General features: G+C 36.6%; 1 protein-coding gene across 6 annotated transcripts in view; it reads left to right on the top strand.

Moving 5' to 3' along the window:
- CNOT2 (CCR4-NOT transcription complex subunit 2) overlaps positions 1-24,190 on the top strand; it is a 119,203-nt gene that overhangs the window by 6,290 nt on the left and 88,723 nt on the right. For 2 of the 6 annotated variants that reach the window (XM_065934633.1, XM_065934632.1), the window contains exon 1: positions 21,264-21,282. The exons of the other annotated variants lie outside the window; for them this stretch is intronic. The gene's annotated coding sequence lies outside the window, so the exon portion shown is untranslated. Of the gene's footprint in view, positions 1-21,263; positions 21,283-24,190 lie in introns of those variants that run through there. 6 annotated transcript variants of the gene reach the window in all.

Genomic DNA, 24,190 nt, shown 5'->3' with positions numbered 1-24,190 from the left:
TTTATAATTTTATGAGTGAGCATGTCTGGCCTTACGTTAGAAAAATTTCAGAGCCATAGAACCTTTCTAATCTATGCACATTTAAGAGAAATTGTACATATGTTTATTGACGTACCCGGCCAAACTTTGAGGTCTATAGCAAAACTGTTTAACCTGACAGAACAGATTTCAGTCACCTAATTTTAAATTTGATACTTGATGCACTTTTGTGTTCTGTATGTTTTGTATGTTTATGAGTCACACATCCTAAAATAGATACATATGTGTAGAATAGCTACACATAGTCCAGTGCTTCAGGAAATTTGACCTCTGATTGTATTAAGATGTTTCAAGCATAGTTTGAAAACCTCTGAACTTGATGTAGAGTCACTTCCAACCTACAATTATATATTTTTAAAAAATCAAGACTTTGTCTTCTCTCATAGAATTTGCTTGTGTTTGAGTAAGTGCTGGGTATATATGATGGTGAACAGGACAAGCCTCTGCCTTCAGCGAACTGACACCTTAGACGGGGAGACATAGTACACAAACAGTTTCAGAGGATGGCAGTTATGATGAAGAAGGTAAAGGGGGGCACAGTTTCAGCAGTTGGTTAGGGATGGAAGGAGGAGACTTTTAAGTAAGTAGGGTAATGAGGGGAAGACCTCTCTGGGGGTAGCTTTTGAACAGAAAGTGAGAAAGGAGACAGCCATGCAAAAATCTGGGTGATGTTTTCCATGCAGAGAGAAGAGAAGACCCTGGGATGGAGTCAAGTTTTTCATGTTTGTTGAAAACAAGGAATTTCATCAGTAGTTACTTTGTGCTTTCTGCATAAACAGGGGCAAATTCAAAAGGGAAAAAGAGATAATTCAGACATAAATCTTTGTCTTCCAACTGCTGAAAATGTTTTGACAGACCCAGTAGCTTATATTTTATGAAGAACTGTAGAGAGGAGGAATTACTCTTCATTTAAGAGGTCATGATAATGTTTTCTGGATCTGGTAGAATGAGGGGTATATCTCTGTATTAGTGGAAAATTATAAAGGAGAACAAACTTAAAACTTTGTGTTTGCATAGGATAATCAAAACATTTAAGAGATTCTGACCCTGCAGTATTTTGATAGACTTTTCTTAGAAACTAATCAGTAATGATTTTCACGTTTACTTAGATTTCCTTTTTCAGTTCAATAAATATTACCATGTCCCATGAACTGTTAGAGGTGCAGTAAATTAATTCTTGAAGTTCAGTTTTTGTGGTGAATGCTGTGGATACATGCTAGAGTACAACAACCTTGTCTGAGAAAAGGATAGAGTTGGTTTCAGTTCAGTGATGTTTGAACTGGGTTCTGAAGGGTGACTTGGAGTTCAGTTAGGTGGGGGAGGGGGATGCAGAATCAGCACTGCAGATATGAAAAGTCTGGAAGGATAGACTGGATTTAGAGAATGGTAAAGTAATCTGTAGTACTCGATTGAATCTTGGGACCTCATGAGAAGTTGACTGAAGCAATGAATTTGCCATAGTGTGAGAGACTTTTTTTTTACATGGTGAGGAATAATTAACCAGTTTTTTTAAACAATGTGAGTGAAAATCAGATTTATACTTCAGGGAGAAATTTTAGATTCCACAGTTGATTTATAATTAAATTACAAACTTGATGTTTCAGTGTATTTCTGACATTTTTGAAGGATTTTTTTTCTTTGTTACATACAATGTATTCTGTATTTATATTGGTAAGATTTTTAAATTATTAACAACTTTGAAATTCTGTAGTTTGTTATTTTCCAGAGAACTTGTTTTATATATATAAACCAATGTCCATAATGTAAAGTTTTATGTTAATGAATGGAATGGGGTTTGTTAAGTAATTTTTAGGGCAGGCAGAGTTTGAATGTTGTTATTTGATTCTGTTTGCAGGCATGAAATTTAACATTGCTTTAGTAAATTAGAATACCAAAAAAGTCTAAATTAGTGAATTGATCATTCTTAGAAACTTATACCTATATTGTATTTCTAGCAGTACCTATTTTGCAATGCTAATGTGTGTGTTTTTCAAAATACTGTACATAAGTTATGAGTTTATTTTAGGTTGCTAACATTATTAATTCTGACATTTTAAAAAAGAGCCCAAATGAACTGTTTCTAAATAAAAAAGATTCCCTAAGAATGCAATTTGAGCAAATTACTACTTTGATAGGATGCATTATGTACCTTTTTATTTTTGTTTCCATAGCAGAAGTATGTTATTCTACATGATGACCTGGAGCTGCCCAAGTTGCCTAATTGTTGTTGAGTTTTTGACTGAATAAAATGGAACTGATTTTAGCTATTTCCTATTAAAGAGAGTTATATTATGCTGGAATTTTACATGATTGTTACAGTCTCTGGTACTCACCAGCCTGAATTGGAGTCACCAGTTATGTTTTTAATTAGCTGTATGACTTATCCTTTCTAAACTTCAGGTTTCTCATTGGGAAAATGTGGATAGGTAAACTGTATTTACCTCATAAGGTTGATATAACGAATAAAGGCTCTTGTGGGGGTTTTTGTTTGTTTTTTGGAGTGAGGTTGCAAGTTAAAGATAAGCTTCTGAAGCAAATGAGAATTAGCCACAATTTATTTCATAGAGTGCACTATGCTCTTTTTGTGTTGAATTCATAAATGTAAACTAGAAGAGTGTGGTTTTGTTCTTACATGTTTTTCCTACCAAGAATTTTGTTTAGATGATGTTGTGTTAGTAACATAGATCCATCTTAGCATTTCTCTGTCTGAAGCATTTGGCACGGTGCCTGGCACATGATAGGTATTTAGTCATTTCTTTTGCTAAATGGGATAAGTCTAACAGGGAGGGCACTGACTTAGGACTCATACTGTGTCTGTCACTTAGGACTTGAATCATGTCAGGTTATCTACAACAAGTTTCTTCTCTGTGCTTCAGTTTTCATCTCCTTAAAATGAATAAAATATCTTCTTTTAGACTTATTTAGAAGGTTAAATGAAGAAGGAAATGGCACACCACTCTAGTATTCTTGCCTAGAGAATCCCAGGGACAGAGGAACCTGTGGGCTTCTGTCCATAGGGTCGCACAGAGTCGAACATGACCGAAGTGACTTAGCATGCATGCATGCATCGGAGAAGGAAATGGCAACCCACTCCAGTGTTCTTGCCTGGAGAATCCCAGGGACAGAGGAGCCTGGTGGGCTGCCATCTATGGGGTCACACAGAATCAGACACGACTGAAGCGACTTAGCAGCAGCAGCAGCAGCAGGTTAAATACAGTGCAAAACACCTGACAATAGGTTCTTAGCAATGTTGATTCCTATGTCAGAAATCTGGAGGAAGTTCAGAAGAAATACTTAGCATAGCACCTATCATTTACTTTTTAGAAGTTGAGAAAGGTTTGAGTAAGTGCTCATCTTTAATGGAGGGTTAATATGTTATTTTCAGCAGACTATAACACTTGGATTCTGAAGATGGATTCTTTCTGGGTTCCTTGAATTTGTCAGCTATGTGCCTGCGCAGATTAGCATTGGATAACCAACTTTTTAGTCACTTACCTCCTCGTGTTGCTGATGAGAACTGAGATGTTAAGAGCAGAAACGTCTGGCTAACTGTAAAGCATGTGAGAGTGTAGAGTCCTGATTAATAGTGGCTGTGATGAAACTAGTTTCTTAGGTCGTGTGGTTCAGTCACTCATTCATTCACTGCTTTTACCTTGTGGTACTTTGGTATTCATGTGGTTTGTCCTTTATTTTTATTTAATTAAATATTAGGCTATTGGACTGGGGAGTTGGGAGAGGGGAAAAAAAATGATTCTGCTGTGTTTCAAAGTAGGCCAGTTAATACTTGGATATTTTTTGCATGGTGAATTCCTAATACTTTCTGTGTGCACATATATATAACAGGAAGTATACCTTTCTCATCATTCCCTCTTCATTAAGGATGAAAGATTTTGAATTAGAATATTTTTACCCTAGGTTTGGTAACCTGTGTGTTTTCTTCTTATCATTGTTAGCCAGACATATTTTTGTGAACATCATGCTTTTTTTTCCTATAAATGAAATTCATTTGTAATTTATAATTAAGAGCATTAAGAAGTCAGTGCAGTAGTTTGAAACTGTTGTATAGTCTCTGCGTTATGTAATGTGTATGAGTAATTTTAAAGATCTGTTGGGTACTTAGCGTTTGGAAGCATTAAAATAAATACCATATAAGGAAAGTGAATAGTACTAAGTAGCTGCAGCAGCGAAGTAAGGAAAGTGAATCACAGAGTAATGAAGCTGGAAGATGATTGTGTATTGAAGGGGAATATTATTTGTTGTTTCCACTCACCATGTTTGTATGTGTGTGTTAAAAAGCGCTCCAATTTGTTTTTGCATTTACTCTCTATTATTAAAGTAACACAAGTGAGTGTGAAAATTTTAGAAAATCTGGAGTATATAAAAAGAGAAAAACCATCCAGAGACAATAACTCTTCCCATTTTTGTTAAAGGGAAATTGGGCTATTCTTACTGATTTGTAATTTCTTTTTAAAAATTTTATATAATAAATATTTTCCACTGTCTAATATTTATTCAAAATGTGATTAAGAGATAGTTTCAGTAAATAATTATTACACAAATATGAAACAAAGTTGTGTGTTCAATCACTATGTTTTGTCTGACTCTTTGCAGCCCCATAGACTGCAGCATGCCAGGCTTCCCTGTCCATTACTATCTCCTGGAGCTTGCTCAAATTCATGTTCGTTGAGTTGATGACCCCATCCAACCATCTCATCCTCTGTCACCCTTTTCTCCTCCTGCCTTCAGTCTTTCTCAGCATCAGGGTCTTTTTCAGTGAGTCAGCTGTTCTCATCAGATGGCCAAAATATTTGAGCTTCATCAGTCCTTCCAATGAATACTCGGGGTTTTGTTCCTTTAGGATTGACTGGTTTGATCTCTTTGCTGTCCAAGAGTCTTCTCCAGCACCAGAGTTCAAAAACATCAATTCTTGGCCTCTCAGCCTTCTTTATGGTCCAGCTCTCACATCTATACATGACTACTGGAAAAACCATATCTTTGACTAGACAGACTTGTTGGCAAAGTGATGCCTTTGCTTTTCAATACGTTGTCTAGGTTTGTCATAGCTTTCCTTCCAAGGAGCAAGTGTCTTATAATTGTGTGGCTGCAGTCACCATCCACAGTGATTTTGGAACCTAAGAAAGTGAAATCTGCCACTATTTCCACTTTTTCCTCAACTATTTGCTGTGAAGTGATGGGATCAGATGCCATGATCTTAATTTTTTGAATGTTGAGTTTTAAGCCAGCTTTTTCACTTTCCTCTTTCACCTTCATCAAGAAACTCTTTAGTTGCCCTTCATTTTCTGTCATTAAAGTGGGTATCATCTACATATCTGAGGTTGTTGATATTTCTTCTGGCAAATAAAAGTTGTTGATATTTCTCACAGAAATAAAGTTAGCAAACATAATAATGGTACTTTGCATACCCTCCACTAGCAAACCACCTGTTATTTTCAAATTTATCCATGGGTATCAAATCAAAGCCTATAACATGTTGTTCAGTCGCTCAGTCATGTCTGACTCTTTGTGACCCCATGGACTGCAGCAGGCTTCCCCATCCTTCACCATCTCCCAGAGTTTGCTCAGAATCATGTCCATCGAGTCGGTGATGCCATCCAACTATCTCCTCTTCTGTTGCTCCCTTCTCCTCCTGCCCTCAATCTTTCCCAGCATCAGAGTCTTTTTGATGGGTCAACTCTTCTTACCAGGTGGCCAAGGTATTGGAGCTTTGGACTGTATTTATGGGATGCATATTTAAATTGCCTGGTCATGGAAGTCCTCCCTTAGAAGGTGATGTGAGTGGAGGAGCAGTCTTGTACATGTTCAAGAGAAAGGGGTTCCAGGTAGGGACAAAAACAGGAGCAGATACCCTGGGAGAGGGTGTTTTATGATTGGATGTCTTACGATTGAAAAATTGCAAGAGGTGTATGTGACTGGGGTGTGGTGGGAAAGGAGAAAGGTAGACAGATGGAGAAAAGGTAGATGGATGACTTATTTAAAGGTAAGTCAGGGAAGATTTTGTAAAGCCATCAAAAGTTCTTTGGCTTTTACTTTCCATACAATGATCTTATCTGTACTCTTCACAGTTATTACATATACAAAATTAGTTGAATACTTCTCATTTTATAGTTGGTTAAATAAAGATTCTATAAGACAACCTACAATCCACTTCTCCAAGTTCATATAGCTAATGAGTAGCAGAACTAAGATTAAAAACTTTGGGGTTTTTTTGTTGGGTTTTTTTTTTTATTTCAAAGCTTACTACTTTTTCATTACACTGTTATTCTTGCTCTACCATATTTGTAGAGACATTCACTTTTTTGCTGCCTCAAACCAGTATCCATAGTATGGATTGAGTGTTGAGTGTTTATGCATCTGTATGTGACTGAAAGAAAAAAAGAACAACAAATCACAGAAAACATTTTCCTTACTGCAAGGTACATTCGGATGTCTTCTATTATATATCATGTCTTTAAGCATGCTGGTTTTGATTCACTGAATTTATTTCATGGCCCACTGTTGGAGTACATAGTTTAAAATGACAGCACCATGTCCTTTTGGAATGCCAGAAGTTCATATTTCTCTGGCTCGGAATTATGCTAAGAGTAGCTGCCACATTCACTTAAGAAGCAGTTGTTGTATCTATAGAAAGGGAATAAGTGACAGTACTAGTCGCTCAGTTGTGTCCACCTCTCTGAGACCCCATGGACTGTAGCCCACCAGGCTCATTTGTCTTTGGGATTCTCCAGGCAGGAATGCTGGATTCTCCAGGAGATCTTCCTGACCCAGGAATCAAACCCCAATCCCCTGCATTGCAGGTAGACTCTTTAAAGTCTGAGCCACCGGGGAAGCAAGCCCTTTTATCTATAGAACTAGCCTTAAATTGGGAAGCAAGATGTAATGCAGTTAATAGAGTATAAAAATATATGTGTAACATTTGAAGGCTCATGTGTGATTTATATTCCTTGTAGAAAATCTATAACTTAGGAAACTTTAGTTGGCTGAAAATAAACCTTGTAGTAAGAGGACAGAACAGTTGACGACCAGGCAGCTAATGATGCTAGTTCTACTACAACTAATTTCTGTCAAATGTTTATTGTACTAAGATTTTTTTAAAGCATGTTAATTCACTGCCTAAACATTTTAGGAAGATTTAAAATGTGTATACGTGTATCTCCTATTGCCCATCATACCAGAGTTCATTATTCCAGACAGTCCTCATTTGTAGCCACAGACAAACCACTAATCTGCTTTTTGTCCCTGTAGATTAGAATTGTTTTTAGAGATTTGAGCAAATGGAATTGTATAATATGCATTCTTTTTGTGTCTGACATCTTTTGCTCAGCATAACATTTTGATTTTTTTCAGTGTTGCTTCATGTATTAATCAGTCATTTCTTTTGGATAGTTTTCTGTTGTGCTAATAGGGCCTAAAAACGTTGATTGAATGAATGGGTGTTTAGTATAGTGAGTATCCCTTCCTCCACAATTTTGCTACATTTCTTCTATCATGCTGCTGCTGCTGCTAAGTCGCTTCAGTCGTGTCAGACTCTATGCGACCCCATAGACAGCAGCCTACCAGGCTCCTCCGTCCCTGGGATTCTCCAGGCAAGAATACTGGAGTGGGTTGCCATTTCCTTCTCCATCTTCTATCATGAGGATGGTAAAATCTCTTCCAGATTGTGTGTATTGCTAGACTTAAATTTATGTATAGATTATGTGAAGGTGTGATTTAATAGTGAAAAATGTACAGGGTTTAGAGCTGAATGACTTTGACATGGAACCTTGTCCTTGTTCTCCCATCCTATAAGTATAGGCAAGTTACATAACCTTTCTGAAGTTCAGTTTCCTTTTTTTCTAAAGTGGATGTAATTATATTTGAATATTGCTGTAGTATTTAGGGTGTTATATATAAACACTGTATGTAGACTCTTGTAAAAATGGTAGTGTGATTCAAGTGATGATTCTTGGGTGGTGATGTCTAACATCTGCTTTTTATCTACTAACAATTCTGCCTACCCATAGAGTTGCAGTTTTGTATTTTTTATTAGTCTTCATTAGTGGCTTCAAGAAGCACATGTTTATGCTTGCAAAAAGTTTCATATAGTGAGAGTGATTAAAGTCTTGATTAGTTTACTTTAGGTTACAAAATTGTAGATTTCTCCTAATTAAAGTTGTAATAAAAATGACAATTCGTAAAACTTTTTTAACAGCTTGGAAAGCTTAGTAAAATATAAGGAAGGGGGAAAAACCAATAAGATCAACTCTTCCTTATTGTGGATAGTTTTTTCAAAGAGTAATACGTTCTTGGGGAGTAAGCAGTCAGGAAACTAGTATTTTTTAAGTCATGTTCTGTAGTAAGTGCTTTTCACACACAGTTTATTCATTCAGCAAATTTTAATTAATGCCTACTAGGTACCAGATACTTTTCTAAGACATAAGTCACTTTGTGGATTATTAATTTTTAATTCCCCTGTATGCTTGTTGAATGCAATAATATTTTTATTTGGCCTTGAAACTGAGGAGTTAATGTGGCTTTTAGCAAATTAAATCAGTAGTGTGTATTTGTGGCCAAAGATAATTTTAAATTTACCTAAATAATTAAAAGGCTAATAAAACTTATATTTTGACCATAAACAATGACTATGCTTGTATCAAATTAGGCTTGATCTTTGGAAAGAAAGAAGTAAAATGGCAGAGGAATAATAGTAAATTTTGCTGCTTGTATATAGTATATAGAAACTTTGGAATAAGGATGCCAAATTTTGAAGGATATCTTTTGGTGGCTTTTTTTTTTTTCACTACAAAATTTTAGTTTGCCAATATGTCACGTTTTTTAAAAACAATTTTTATGGAGTAAGTCTAGTTGATTTATTGTCTTGTTGATAATTGTTTAAACCAAATATTGATAACTTTTTAACTGTACAATCAATAGGAGAAAAGATGTTCAATGAAAACAAAGCAGGATGTTCATTCTGAAAACATGTAATGTAGAAGAAAGAAGTTAATAGAACAGGTACAGAGTGGAAATTAAGTGGGCATACACATGATGATGAAAGTGGGACAGATACTAAATTGTGCCTTTGAAGACAGGAAAAAGAGTTAAGATCCTTAAAAACTAGTATTAGTTTTTAGGCATTAAGGTAGACTAGAAACATTTTCATTTAGACTTGTGGTTCTTAATGCAGAGTGTTTTATACCCCATGGGGTCAGTGAAGATAGGAGTGTGTTATTTTACTTCATTGTTTAAAAAATCAAGCCTAATTAAAATCAGTCTTCTTGGGTTCTCATAAACAGCATACCAGTTTATGATAGTAGTGATAATTTCTGTAGATTAAAATACCTTGGTTAGTTACATGTATTTATTAAAGAGAGAAAAGCTATTTTATTTAATCGAGTGAGAAATAGAAAATATTTTTGAGTCCTTATTGAATTGGTGAGTTTTTTTATATACATACACCCTCATCCTTTGAATGACTTATCAGTTGTAATCTCAAAAAGTAATTCCTGATTACTTTTATCCAATTTACCTTTTGCAATATTATAATACTCTCTATTTGGCTTAACATGTGTCAGTATCAAAAATCATTTCTGGGGACTTCCTGATGGTCCAGTGGCTAAGACTGCTCTCCCAATGCTGGGGGCCCAGGTTCCATCCCTGATCTGGTAACTAGATCCCATATGCTGCAACTAAGAGTTCACATGTCGCAACTGAAAAACCTGAATGCTGCAACAAAGATTGAAGATCCTGCAATGCCTCAACTATAAGACCAGGTGCAGCCAAATAATTTAATAAATGTTAAAAAAAAAAAAAGTAATTTCTGTTCATTATTTGTTAGCTAGAAGAAAATTCTATGAGAACAGGTATCTCCCTGCCTCATTTCTACTTAGTATCTTGACTGTATTTCTAGCACTTGGAGCAGTGTTACATTTTGCCAGCAACGTATAAGGGATCCAGTTGTTCCATTTCTTTGCCAGTACTTGTCTATTTGTGTGAATATAGCTATTCTTGTGTGTTTGAGCTCATTGTGGTTCTTATTTGGATTTTCCTAATGATGGATGGAAATCTATTTCTCTTTATTAAAAAAATCCTTTGGGGATTTTGATTGGGATTGTATTTAATTCATCTGTTGATCAATTAGGAGAGAGTTGACATCTTAATTATACTGCCTTCCCATCCTTAGACATAGTATCTTTGATTTATCTCATAAAAGTTTTGTTGCTTTCAGCATATAGAATTTGCACTTTTTGTTAAATTTATAACTATGTATTTTATATTTATACCTGAATGTCTAATTTTGGGGAAACTATTTGGAGCTATAATATACTATCTACTGGGAAGACTCCCTGGATTAGGAAATGGCTACCCATTCCAGTATTCTTGCCTGGAGAATCCCATGGACAAAGGAGCCTGGTGGGCTATAGTCCCAAAGAGTTAGATACAACTTGGCAACTGACACTTTCATTTCCATATAGAAATAGGATTTTGTTCATACCTTGATCATGCTTTTGACCTTGCAAAACTTACATAGTAGTTCTAGGAGCTTTTTTATAGATGGTTTAACGTATTTTGCTCAGGCAGTCCATGTCATCTATAGACAGGAAGATTTGTTTTTTCTATTTTTCCCATCTGTCTTGTTTGTTCTTTTCTTTTCTTTTTTTGCATTGTTGCACTGGCTGGAACATCCTTGCCTGATTTTCAGTCTTAAAATGTAAACAGTTTCATAGAGTTACAATTCACTTATCATATTTTAAGTCACCCATTTAAGATTGTGCAGTTCAGTGGTTTTTAGTATTTTCTTATATCTTTGTAACCACCGCCGCAATTAATTTTAGAACATTTTTCTCACCTCAGAAGAACTCATACCCTTTAGCTGGCCCTCCCTGTTTCTTTCCAACCCCCACCTCCACCAACTTAGGCAGCCACAGGTCTACTTCCTGTCTCTCTACATTTTCCTGTCCTATATGTTGCATGTAAATGGAATACATGATCGTTTGTGACTGGCTTCTTTCACTTGGCATAGTGTTTTCAAAGATCATACATGATGAAGTATTCGCATCTTAATCCTTTTATTTCTGTAGAATATGTCACAGAATGGGTATATCCCGTTTTATCTATGCGTTATCAGTTGATGGACATTTTGATTGTTTCTGCTTTTTGACTATTATGAACTTGTGCAAGTTTTTATGTATGTATATATATTTCTCTTGGCTACATACATAGTAGAATTGTTTGGTCAAATGATGACTGTGTTTAACTTCTTGAATTGTCAGGCTGTTATCCAAAGCTGCTGTACCATTATATATTTCCACCAGCAATATGTGAGGGTTTCAGTTTCTACAAATTCTGGCAAATGTTTGTTATTGTTTGTGTTTTTATTGTTCTCATCCTCCTGTGTATGATCTAGATACTTCACTTAAAAGTTATCCTGGTGGTTAATGACATCAAATTGTGTGTGTGTGTGTACACATTTGGCCACAAATATGTGTATGTTCTTTGGGAAAAAATGTCTATTCAGATCCAGATCCTTTGTCTATTTTTAAATTAGTTTTAAACCAGTTTGTCTTGTTATTAACCAGTTGTAGCAGTTCTTTATTTTAGGTACAAATTCCTCACTAGGTATGTAATTCTTCTAATATTTCTCCCATTTTCTGGGTTTTATTTTTACTTATTAAATGGTATAATTTTCATCAGAAAAGTTTTGAATTTTGATGAAATACAGCATATTATCTTGTTGTTCATTCTTTCATGTTGAGAACTTAGGGTCTTGAAGATTTGTTTCTATGTTTTCTCAGAGTTTCAGCTCATATATTTATGTTTATGGGCCATATGAATACATTTTGTATGTGATAAAAGAAAATGGGTCCAACTTGATTCTTCTACATGTGGGTATTAAATTGTCCCAGCACTATATGTTGAAAAGACTATACTTTTCCCCATTGAATTATCTTGGCATCCCATCTAAAACAAAATGACTATAAAATGTGAGGGTTTTTCTAGACTAAATTCTTCTTTGTTGCTATATCTATCATTATGCCAGTATGTCTATTGCATTGTGAACTTTTCAAGTCTGGAAGAATGAATCCTTCAACTTTATTCTTTTTTCAAGATAGTTTTTGTTAGTCTGAGTCCATTGAATTTCCATGTGAATTTTTGAAGTAGTTTGTCATTTTCTTCAAAGAAGCCAGATTGTTTTGAGTTAGTAGATCAGTTTAGGGAGTATTGCCATCTTACTTGTTCTGTTACTGTAGTTTCCATTTACATAGTTGATCTTTAGGTTTTTTTGACAATATTTTGTAGTTTTCAGAAGATAAGTCTTGTAATTCTTTTGTTAAACTTATTACCAAGTAATTCATTCTCTTTGATGCTTCATAAATGGAATTGTTTTCTTATTTTCAGATTAGAAATGCAGTTGATTTTTGCATATTTATTTTGTACTCTGCAAACTTGCTGAACTCATTTACTAAACTGTTATAAAATCTATTACAGAAAGTCTCCAACTTATGATTGTTTTGAGTTTTCAACTTTGCAATGGTACAAAAACAATCAAGTAGAAACTGTATTTACAGTTTTGAACTTTGACATTTTCCCAGGCTAGCAATATTTAGTAGGAAACTAGTGATGCTCGGCAGCAGCAACAGCAAACCACCAGCTCCCCGTCAGCCACTTGATCTTGAGGGGAAACAAGCAACCTTTTTTATTGTGCTTTGAAGATATTTTGTGTATTATAAATTGAAAGTTTGTTGCAACTCTGTGTTAAGTAAATATGTTGGTGCCAATTTTTCCAACATTTGTTCACTTTGTGTCTCTGTCAGACTTCAATAATTCTTAACAATATTTTAAACTTTTTTATTGTTATCGTATTTGTTATGTGATCTGTTATCTGTGATTTTTTATGATACTATTGCCAAAAGATTATGATTTACTGAAGCCTCTGATGGTTAGCATTTTTTAGCAATAAAGTGTTAATTGAAATCAAAGTGATTTACAATGTTGTATTAATTTCAGGTGTACAGTGAAGTGACTCAGGTGTGTGGGTGTGTGTGTGTGGACATGAATTTGAGCAAACTCGGGGAGATAGTGAAGGACATGGAAGCCTGGTGTGTTGCAGTCTCTGAGTGACTGAACGACAACTACATTTTCATTGAGTTGGTGATGCCATCCAACCATCTCATCCTTTATCACTCCCTTCTCTCGCCCTCAATGTTTCGCAGCATCACGGTCTCTTGGTCGTTTCCAGTGAGTCGGCTCTTTGCATCAGGTGGTGAAGGTATTGGAGCTTCAGCTTCAGTGTTAGTCCTTGCGATAACTATTCAGGGTTGATTTCCTTTAGGATTGACTAGTTTGATCTTGCAGTTCAAGGGACTCTCAACAGTTCTCCAGTACCACAACTCAAAGGCATCAATTCTTGGGTGCTTAGCCTTCTTTCTGATCCATCTCTCACATCCTTACATGACTACTGGAAAAACCAGTAGTCTAGCTTTGACTAGATGGACCTTTGTTGGCAAAGTGACATCTCTGCCTTTTAATATGCTGTCTATGTTTGTCATGGCTTTTCTTGCAAGGAGCAAGAAAAGGAGCATCTTTTTATTTTGCGGCTGAAGTCACCATCCACAGTAGTTTTGAAGCCCAAAAAAATAAAACCTGCCACCGTTTCCACTTTTCCCCCATCTATTTGCCATGAAGTGATGGAGTGGGATGCCATGATCTTAGTTTTTTAGTGTTGAGTTTTAAGCCAGCTTTTTCACTCTCCTCCTTCACCTTCATCAGGAGTCTCAATAGTTACTCTTCCCTTTCTGCCATTAGAGTGGTGTCATCTGCTTATCTGAGGCTGTTGCTGTTTCTCCCAGCAATCTTGATTCCAGCTTGTGCTTCATTCGGTCCGGCATTTCACATGATATACTCTGCATATAAGTTAAATAAGAGGGTGACAGTGTACAGCCTTGACGTACTCCTTTCCCAATTTTGAACCAGTCCATTGTTTCATGTTCAGCTCTTCTAAGTGTTGCTTCTTGACCTGCATACAGGTTTCTCAGAAGACAGAAAAGGTGGTCTGGTATTCCCATCTCTTTAAGAATTTTCCACAGTTTGTTGTGATCCACATAGTCTAAAGCTTTAGTGTAATCAGTAAAGCAGAAGTAGATGTTTTTCTGGAGTTCCTTGCTTTCTCTCTGACCCAGTGAATGCTGGCAGTTTGATCTCTGGTTCTTCTGCCTTTTCTAAATCCAACTTGTGCATCTTGAAGGTTGTATGTGCGTGTGTATGTGTATATATATGTGTGTGTATATATATATGTATGTATGTGTATATACACACACACACACAAACCCCATATATATGTAAGTATATGCACCACATCTTTATCCATTCTTCTGTTGATGGACATTTAGATTGTGTTATTTATATTTTTGCAGTCTGACACTGCCTTTTGACTGGATTCTTTGTTTACATTTAATATTGTTACTGATGTAAGATATAAAACCTGCCGTTTTGCTGTGTTTTCTGTATGTTTTTGTGTCTTGCCTGATGTTTTATTCCTCCTCTGCTGCTTTCTAATTTTACATCAAATGATGTTTTTCTAATATACCGTTTTAGATCCTCTAATGTTATTTTCACCATATCCTTTTGTATTACTTTCTTAGGAGTTGCACTCAGGCTTACTATATTCTTACTAGAATTTACTTCAGACACACTAGTTTAATTCTAGTGAGATATAGAAATTTTATTCCTATACAGCTCTCTCTTCTCCCTTTTTGTGCTGTTATACATATCACAGTTAAATATTTTACAAACTCAACAGTATGTTGTTATTATTTCATATGTTTTTATCTTATTCAAGAAACTGAGAGAAAGGTGAGCAAATATAGTCCCAGAATAAGGCTTATTTGTCATTTATTTTTATTTTCTTGAATTTGATTGGCTAATATTTTGTTGAGGATTTTTACTCTCTTTTTTTTTTTTTTGAGGGATATCGGGGTTTTTTTTTTCTTACATTGTCTTTGGTTTTGGTATCCATGTAATGGTAGTGTCATAAAAATGATAGGAAGTATTATTTCCTATCAGTTTTGTTCTATTTTTCTGGAAGACACTGTGTCAGAGTGGCATTCTTTCTTTAGAAATCTTTGGAAGGTTTACTGGTGAAACTATCTAAACCTGGAGGAATTTAAGTGTGAATTCAATTTTTTCAATAGATTTAAGACTTTTCATGTTGTGTCTTAGTTTTAGAGATTAGAAGTCTGAAGTCAAGGTAGCAGCAGGTCCATGCTTCTTCTCAAGGCTCTAGGAGAGAATCTTTTATTGCCTTTTCTACCTTTTGGTTGTTGTCAGAAATCCTTGATGTTCCTTAACTTACAGCTATGTCACTCATATTTTTGCCTTCATTTTTATTTGATTATCTTTCTTTTCTGTATATCTCTATGTCTCTCCTTTTTCTTAAAAAGATACTAGTCATCAGATTTGGGGCCCCCACAAACTGAGAATTATCTTCTTTTAGTTTGACTGCCTCGGTGAAGACTTTATTTCCAAATATAATTAGATTCAGAGATACCAGGGGTTAGAACCTGAATATATCTTTATTGGTACACAACTCAACCCACTACACTTATTACAGTTTATAATCTTGTCACCACGTAGCTCCCTTTCGTTACCCTCATCTATGCTGTAGTTGTCTATCTGCATGGTTCACATACCCCTTCAGACAGTGATGCAAATTTTGCTTTAAATTATCATGCATGTTTTAAAGAATTTGAAAAGAGAAGAATAGGGATTGTTAGACTGTGCTTGCTAAGTCGCTTCAGTTGTGTCCGACTTTTTATGACCCTGTGGATTGTAACCCTCAAGGCTCCTCTGTCCATGGGATTCTCTAGCCAAGAATACTGGAGTGGGTTGCCATTTCCTCCTCCAGGGTATTGAACCCTGTCTCTTATGTCTCCTGCACTGGCAGGCAGGTTCCTTACCACTTATGCCAGCTGGGAAGCCTGTTAGACTATGACTACAGGCCAAATACACCTGCCACCCACATTTATAAAGAAAATTTTGCTGAGATACAGCCACACCTGTTAGTTTATGTATTGTCTATTGGTTCTCTTATGTTGCAAGTGCAGAATTGGTTATTTACAACAGATTTTTTGGCCTGCAAAGCCTAAAACATTTACCATCAGGGTGGCCCTTTATAGAAGAGTTTGCTGTCTCTTGGTCTGTTGTTGTTCAGTCACTCAGTTTTGTCCAACTCTTTGTGACCCCATGGACTGCAGCACGCCAGGCTTCCCTGCCCTTCACCATCGCTCGGAGTTTGCTCAAACTCATGTGCATTGAGTTGGTAATGCCATCCAATCATCTAATCCTTGTCATCCCTTTCTCCTCCTGCCTTCAATCTTTCCCAGCATCACGGTCTTTTCTAATAAGTCAGTTCTTCGCATGAGGTGGCCAAAGTATTGGAGTTTCAGCTTCAGCATCAGTCCTTCCAATGAACACCCAGGACTGATCTCCGTTAGGATGGACTGGTTGGATCTCCTTGCAGTCCAAAAGGACTCTCAAGAGTCTTCTCGAATACCACAGTTCAGAAGCATCAATTCATCAGCCGTCAGCCATGTTTATGGTCCAACTCTCACATCTGTACATGACTACTGGAAAAACCACAGCTTTGACTAGATGGACCTTTGTTGGCAAAGTAATGTCTCTGTTTTTAAATATGCTGTCTAGGTTTGTCATAGCTTTTCTTCCAAGGAACAAGTGCCTTTTAATTTCATGGCTGCAGTCACCATCTGCAGTGATTTTGGAGCCCAAGAAAATAAAGTCTGTCTCTGTTTCCATTGTTTCCCCATCTATTTGCTATGAAGTGATGGGACTGGATGCCATGATCTTTGTTTTCTGAATGTTGAGTTTTAAAATTGCTTTTTCATTCCTCTTTCACCTTCATCAAGAGGCCCTTTAGTTCCTCTTTGCTTTCTGCCATAAGTGAAAGAAAGAAAGTGAAGACTCTCAGTCCTATCCGACCCTTTGTGACCCCATGGACTGTAGCCTACCATGCTCCTCCGTCCATGGGATTTTCCAGGCAAGAGTACTGGAGTGGGTTGCCAATTCCTTCTCCAGGGGAATCTTCCCAACCCAGGGATCGAACCCGGGTCTCCCACATTGTAGGCAAATGCTTTACCATCTGCGCCACCAGGGAAGTCTTTCTGCCATCAGGGTGGTGTCATCTGCATATCTGACCTTACTGATATTTCTGCCGGCAATCTTGATTCCAGTGACATCCAGCCTGGCATTCTGCATGATGTGCTCTGCATAGAAGTTAATAAGCAGGGGGACTGTATGAGCCTTGACGTCCTCCTTTCCCGATTGAAGCCAGTCTGTTGTTCTCTGTCAGGTTCTGTCGCTTCCTAACCTGCTGTTATCATCAGGCTGGCCCTTTACAGAAAAGTTTGTCATCTCCTGGTCAGTTATATGTTACCACATGTTTGCTATTTTTGTTGTTTTTCATTCAAGAAATTCTAAGCTTTATTATTTACCTTTGCACAAAGAAACTTCCTGTTTTTAGAACAAGTCTCATGATCTTGTCTTTTTTTTTCCTCTGAAAATGTATTTCACCCTCATTTTTTGTTCTTTTGTTCTATCTAGAATTCTAAGGTGACAGTTCTTTTCTTGGTAGCATTTAGCTAGAATTGAGTAGCAGCAACTACCTCTTTCTGTTGTTTCCTTGGTATGGATACTAACTTATTTGATTTTTGCTGTTGTGCTTATGCTGTTGTACTTACTATCATAGATAAGGAGGAAAGTAAAAATTTCTCTTTGCCTGTGTCACTCTATAAAGTGGGAAAAATGACCAAGAAGTATATGTTTCAGGAAAAGTGGGAGAGACAATATCTTTTAATAAAGTTTGGAATAGTCAGCTATTTGAACTATGCCTATGCATTCTCTGCAAATAGGGTGTCACCTTTTTGCTTTGTTACTTGTCTTTTTCAACGTTTGTTTTGGCATGCCGTGTAGTAGAATTTAATTTCAATATGCTTTCACACCTCGACCCATCCTTTTCTTTTGCAAACTAGCTCATCTTTCTGTATAATTTCTCTCTTTCTGTAATAACTTTTTGGCATGTATTTGCAGAGTCGTCTTTGCCCTGTCTTGCTTTGTTATAGCCAAGTCTCATCAAGGTTAATTTAGCCTTGAATCCTGAGCCAGAAAACAGTAGATTCTGTTTTCTCTGGTTCTGTCAGTAATTAGTTGTGTGTGTGACCTTGAACAGGGATGCTGTCACCAGACCACGATTTCTGTATCTCTAAAACAAGGAGTTTCAACTAAAAAATGCTCTGAGGCTTTTTCTTGTTCTTAAATTGCTATGCTTTGTTATCCTCTGCAAAGTCTTATTGTTGCTCTGAAATTCTCTCCCAGGTGTTCTCATCCTTTTTTGGGCCGTGAATGCCTTTGGTTCTCTGTTGACACATGTGGACCCTTTCCTAAAATAATATTTTAATTGTGCAACATTAAATATACATGCTGATGAGGACACCAGTTAGAGTATGATTTTTAAGTAAAACTTTAAAACAAAATTTTAAAAACATTTACGTTTAAAAAGTAAATTCAGTGATGTGCATATCAGCAGTGTCCAGTGGTGTAGACTAGTTTTGAGGCCAGTGATGCATGTGAAGGAGAACTCGAGACTTGAAGCAGCTGCAGTGCTTTGAAAATACCTGCGTTTTCCAAGGTCACAAAGTCACAGCTGGCGATCATCCCACTGTGGCTTGCTACTTACCTTTTTTTTTTTTTTGACACTTTTAAAAAATTGGGGTGTAATTGATTTATAATATTAGTTTCAGTTATATAGCACAGTGATTCTAAATTTTTATAGATTACACTTCATTTAAATTTAAAATAATGGTTACATTTCCTGTGCTATACAGTATATCCTTGTAGTTTTTTATATGTAGTAGTTTGTACCTCCTAATTCCCTGTCCTTTTCTTGTTCCTCCCTTCTCTCTTGCCGTAGAGTTGCATGGGAACCACTAGTTTCTTCTCCGTGTCTTTTTCTGTATTGCTGTATTCATTCCTTTATTTTTAGGTTTCACAATAAGTGATAAGATATAGCATTTGTCTTCCTCTGACTTACTTCAGTTAGCACAATACCCTCCAGGTTCATCATTCATGTTATTGCCAGTGGCAAAATTTCATCCTTTTTTTTTATGGCTGAATAGTATAGGCAATGGCACCCCACTCCAGTCCTCTTGCCTGGAAAATCCCATGGACGGAGGAGCCTGGTAGGCTGCAGTCCATGGGGTTGGTAAGAGTCGGGCACGACTGAGTGACTTCACTTTCACTTTTCACTTTCATGCACTCCAGAAGGAAATGGCAGCCCACTCGAGTGTTCTTGCCTGGAGAATCCCAGGGACAGAGGAGCCTAGTGGGCTGCTGTCTATGGGGTCGCACAGAGTCGGACACGACTGAAGCGACTTGGCAGAACTCTGTTGTATATACACACACCGCTGCATCTTTATCCAGTCATCTGTGCATGGATGCTTTAGTTGCTTCCTTATTTTGACTTGTGAGTAATGCTGTTGTAAACATGGGAGTGCATGTATCAATGCAAATTAGTGTTTTCATTTTCTTCCGATAAATATACAAGAATGGAATTGGTAGATCATTGGTGGTTCTCTTTTTACTTTATCTGAGGAAATTCCATACTGGTTTTTACAGTGGCTGTCAAATTTACATTCCTACCAACAGAGTGCAAGGATTCTCTTTTCTCCACATCCTTGCCGACACTTGTTATTTGTGGTCTTTTTGATGATTATTGCTTATGCTTTTAATTAAAGATATGCTAAATATCAATTAGAGATTAGTAGAATAAAGATGTAGCTTTTTCCCATCCAGTTTCATACCCACTGTGTTTGATCAACAAACTCTGCATTAAAATTTTTTTAAATCAATTATTATTATTATTATTTTTGCTGTAGTGCACAGCTTGTAGGCTCTTAGTTACAGGAGTTGAACCTGGGCCACAGCAGTGAAAGCACTGAGCCCTAACCACTGGACTGCCAGGGAATTTCCAACAAACTAAATATTTTTAGAATCCAGATTAAAAACTCCTGCTCTTATTAGTCTGCCAAGACATTTAATTTAGTGTGTTAGGTGAACATAAATTGTGTTTAATAAATATTAAGTGCTTTTTCTTAATGAATAAATATTACTGTTAAAGATGTGGATATTATTGCCATTTGTAACTTTGTGGTGTTCATTGCTTTATAATTCTATGGAGAATAATTTGGAAACATAGTTTCTGACCCCAAGATCTGTACAAATTGGAGTTTTTATTCCAGAAATAAATTCTCTAGTTCTGTGCTTCTTATGGGTCCTTCTTTTCTTTCTTTTTTTGTTTTAAAGATTTATTTATTTAGAGGTGCAGACTCTAGAGCATGTGGGCCCAGTTGCCCTGCAGTGTGTGGGATCTTCCCGAACCAAGAATCAGACTTGTGTCACCTGTTTTGGTAGGCAGATTCTTAACTACTAGACCACAGTGAAGTCCTTCATATGGGGATTTCTAATTGAAACCTCCATTTACTACCTGGGATACAGTGAGTGAAAGTCAGTTAGTCATGTCTGACTCTTTGAGACCCCATGAACTGTAGCCTGCCAGGCTCCTCTGTCCATGGATTTCTCTAGGCCAGAATACCGGAGTGGGTACCCATTCCCTTCTCCAGGAGATTTTCCCAACCCAGGGATTGAACCCACGTCTCCTGCATTGCAGGTGGATTCTTTACCAGCTGAGCTATCAGGGAAGTCTTGGGATATAGTAAAGCTTGTTAAATATTTTTGCTAGAAAGTAGAAAATAACATGATTATTAATATCAAGAGTATTTGGCTGTTTTAATACTGAATAATTGTTCCAGAATCTCTGATCAATTTCTACTTGAAATAATTTGTCCAGCTAATATTTCTTAAAAGAGAAAACAAATTTTTTTTGTCAGTGGAACACTGCTATAGTTAGCCTTGATATGACATATGATAAAATGAATTTGGCTGTTATACAGATTAAGCAAATAATACATTTTGTCTGTATTGCCTGAGCTTTTTGATTGTGGGATTTTGTCATTTTAATTCATTAGCAGTGGAGCAACTAACGGTTATGAAGGTTCTTTATAGTTTCTGTTCTCCTGCAGTGCCCCTTGGCCGGAGCTGAGACTGAAATAGATCATACCCATACTTCTTTGACTCTGGGTTTACTTCACTTTTCTCTCCTGGAAACATTTGTCCAAGGTTTGTTTTTTTCCCCTTCTTTTTTTGTAGGATTTCTTAGTTGCCTCCCCACCCCATCCCCCACTTCACATAGAAAAAGAATATATTTTTTGTTAAATACATAATCAGTCATGTACAGAAATGTGTTTGTGACAGGTGTCCTTAACAAAATTCCACTTAACTGACATGCTCTTAAACCACTGCTTTCAATTCCTATAGTCTAGAGTGTTCTGAACACTTACAGCTAAAGAACCATTCTGGCTTACTTATGTACCGTTTGCCCTACAGGGCTAGGTATATGCTAAGAATCAGCTGTTTTTATGCTAGTGTTAATGCAACTTTTAGCTTAAGTATATATAAGCTAATGAAATAATGAGGTAGAACTATTGTTTAAGCTGTTTGTGTATATGCTCTGGATAAATAGGGTGGATGCATTGGAAAGAGTTTACATAAAATGATTTAAAAATTACTAAAGGACTAAGTGTAGATAAGCCTCAAGGTTTAGGAAGATTTTGGTTCAACTGCATAAAGTGTATTTTCTCTCATATCTGGAATAATGGACATTTGCAAGTTGGGATTAACGCCTGAGCAAAATTCTTTTCATCTTTCAGTTCTGCCTTTATTAAAATGTGAGATTCTCTTTAAGCTAGCTCTGTATAGGGTTGGTTGGTTGGTTCTGACCACACTACCCACAACTTGTGGGATCTTAGTTCCCTGATCAGGGGTTGAACCTAGTCCCTTGGCAGTGAGGGCAGAGTCCTAACCGCTGGATTGCCAGAGAATTCCCCAAACTAGCTCTCATTATGGTTGAAAGATGGTTACGGTAAGTAGTTCTAACTGTGATAGCTTGATAGAACTTTTAGGGGAACAAAGGGGGCTGTCCCCCTCTCCTTTCCTAAAACCCTGCTTTCCTAAAAATTCTACCCTATTTCACTGGCCAGAGTTGGTTCTAATGTCCTTACATAAATCATTTACTGAATGGGGCTGGGAGGGGGCATTGTATTATCATATTAACTTAGACCAATCAGAATTTCCCCTTAAGTCATGTGGGTAGGGTTGAACCACTGAACAACCATGGCAATCACAGGGAGGACTGTTAAGGAGTCACCCAGGAGTGTCTGCTATAGAGAGAGAATCTAAAAGGCAGAAAGCATTTGCAGAAATTCAGAAAGGCATAGGAAATGGACTTCTTAAGGAATTTTGATGCTTCCTTAGAGAATTGTACATTGAATTTACTAATTTCTGTGTAAACAGGTTGACACAAAAGCATAGATTGACAATAGTAATCTAGCTTTAAAACTTAACAAAACAATTTAGCAGTTTGCCTTGTGACGTAGTGCCTATTTTTTTTCTTAGTTGTCTGAAGCTGTGTCTGAAAGGATATTGTGGGTACTTTATTTCCTGATTCTAGAACTTTGAAATTCCAACTGATTAATGTCTGTCACTTGTCACCCTGTTGCTGATTTCCTTCTTCTAGAATCATAGTGAGACTTGAGTAGAACTTTTGACAGCTGGAATTTCCCAAAATGATTTCATTTTTCTTGAAACCATATTTGGTATGATAGATATATGTTATATCTATGATATTTATATGATATCCATCATACCAATTACATTTCATGAAGAAGCATCACCTTTCTTCATGAAACTGTAATTGGTATGAGATATATATGTGTACATTTATGTCTTTGGGGCTTCCCTTGTGACTCAGCTGTTAAGAATCCCTCTGAAATGCAGGAAACCTTGGTTGGGAAGATCCTCTGGAGAAGGGAAAGGCTACAATTCCAGTATTGTGGTCTGGAGAGTTCCATGCACTGTGTAGTCCATGGGATCGCAAAGAGTTAGACATAGCTGAGCAGCTTTCACTTCCACTTGTATCTTTGTGTGTGTATATACATATATAGATATGTAAAGACTGAATTCACATCAAGTGAGCATGAACTCAAATTATGGCAGTTATAGCTTACTTAATTACCTCTTGACCTTGTGTAATTTTCTTATTGTCAGAGGTTTTTTCTCATCTGTAAAAAAGGTAGACAGTAATATCTACCTTATAGAACTGTTTTGAGGGTTGAAGTGCACAGTACCTCATGCCTTGCAAATGATACTTAATATTGCCTTTCTAGGAAGAAATGTTAAGATAGTGGACGTATCTTTAAACCTAAAGTATTGAAACTCCAACACTTGGGCCACCTAATGCGAAGAGATGACTCATTTGAAAAGACCCAGATGCTGGGAAAGATTGAGGGAGGGAAGGAGGAGAAGGGGACCACAGAGGATGAGATGGTTGGATGGCATCAGCGAACAATGGACATGCGTTTGGGTAAACGGGAGGCCTGGCATGCTGTGGTTCATGGGGTTGCAAAGAGTCAGACATGACTGGGTGGCTGAACTGAACTGAACTGATTGAATATATTAGAAGAACTTTTTTATTAGAAATTTCTTGTAATGAAGTTTTACTGGAATTTTTCATCTACTTCTGATTATTTGCTTCTGCACTTGCATTGTATGTATTTTAACAAAAGAAATCTCGTGTTTTTAAAAAGCAGTTTAAAAATTAATCTTTTAAGCCCACCATTATTTCTCAGAGGTAGAGTGAGAGGCAAGGAAATGGCATGCATAGGAGATGTAAAGTGCTCTTATACAGTACTCTCAATATATATAATGTTTCTTTTTGTCTAGTACTTAAACTGAGGTGAGAACATTTTTGAATTTCACTCTGCTATAAAGTCTTAACCCTGGCTGTACATTAGAATCATCTGGAGCACTTAAAAAAAAAACACAAAAAAAACTGATGACCAGGTTCCAAAGATATGGGCAAGGGTGTATCAGTATTTCTTAAAAAACAACAATAACGGAAAAAAACCCCAAAACCCTCGGTGATTCTGATGTGCATTCTGTGATTAAAAATAGTGAAATCCTTCAGCCT

The sequence above is a fragment of the Muntiacus reevesi genome, chromosome 4 (genome assembly GCF_963930625.1).
Source record: "Muntiacus reevesi chromosome 4, mMunRee1.1, whole genome shotgun sequence".
In the NCBI taxonomy this organism is placed as follows: domain Eukaryota; kingdom Metazoa; phylum Chordata; class Mammalia; order Artiodactyla; family Cervidae; genus Muntiacus; species Muntiacus reevesi.
The sequence above is the reverse complement of the archived record's forward strand: the minus strand, read 5'-3'. Positions and strand labels throughout refer to the sequence as shown.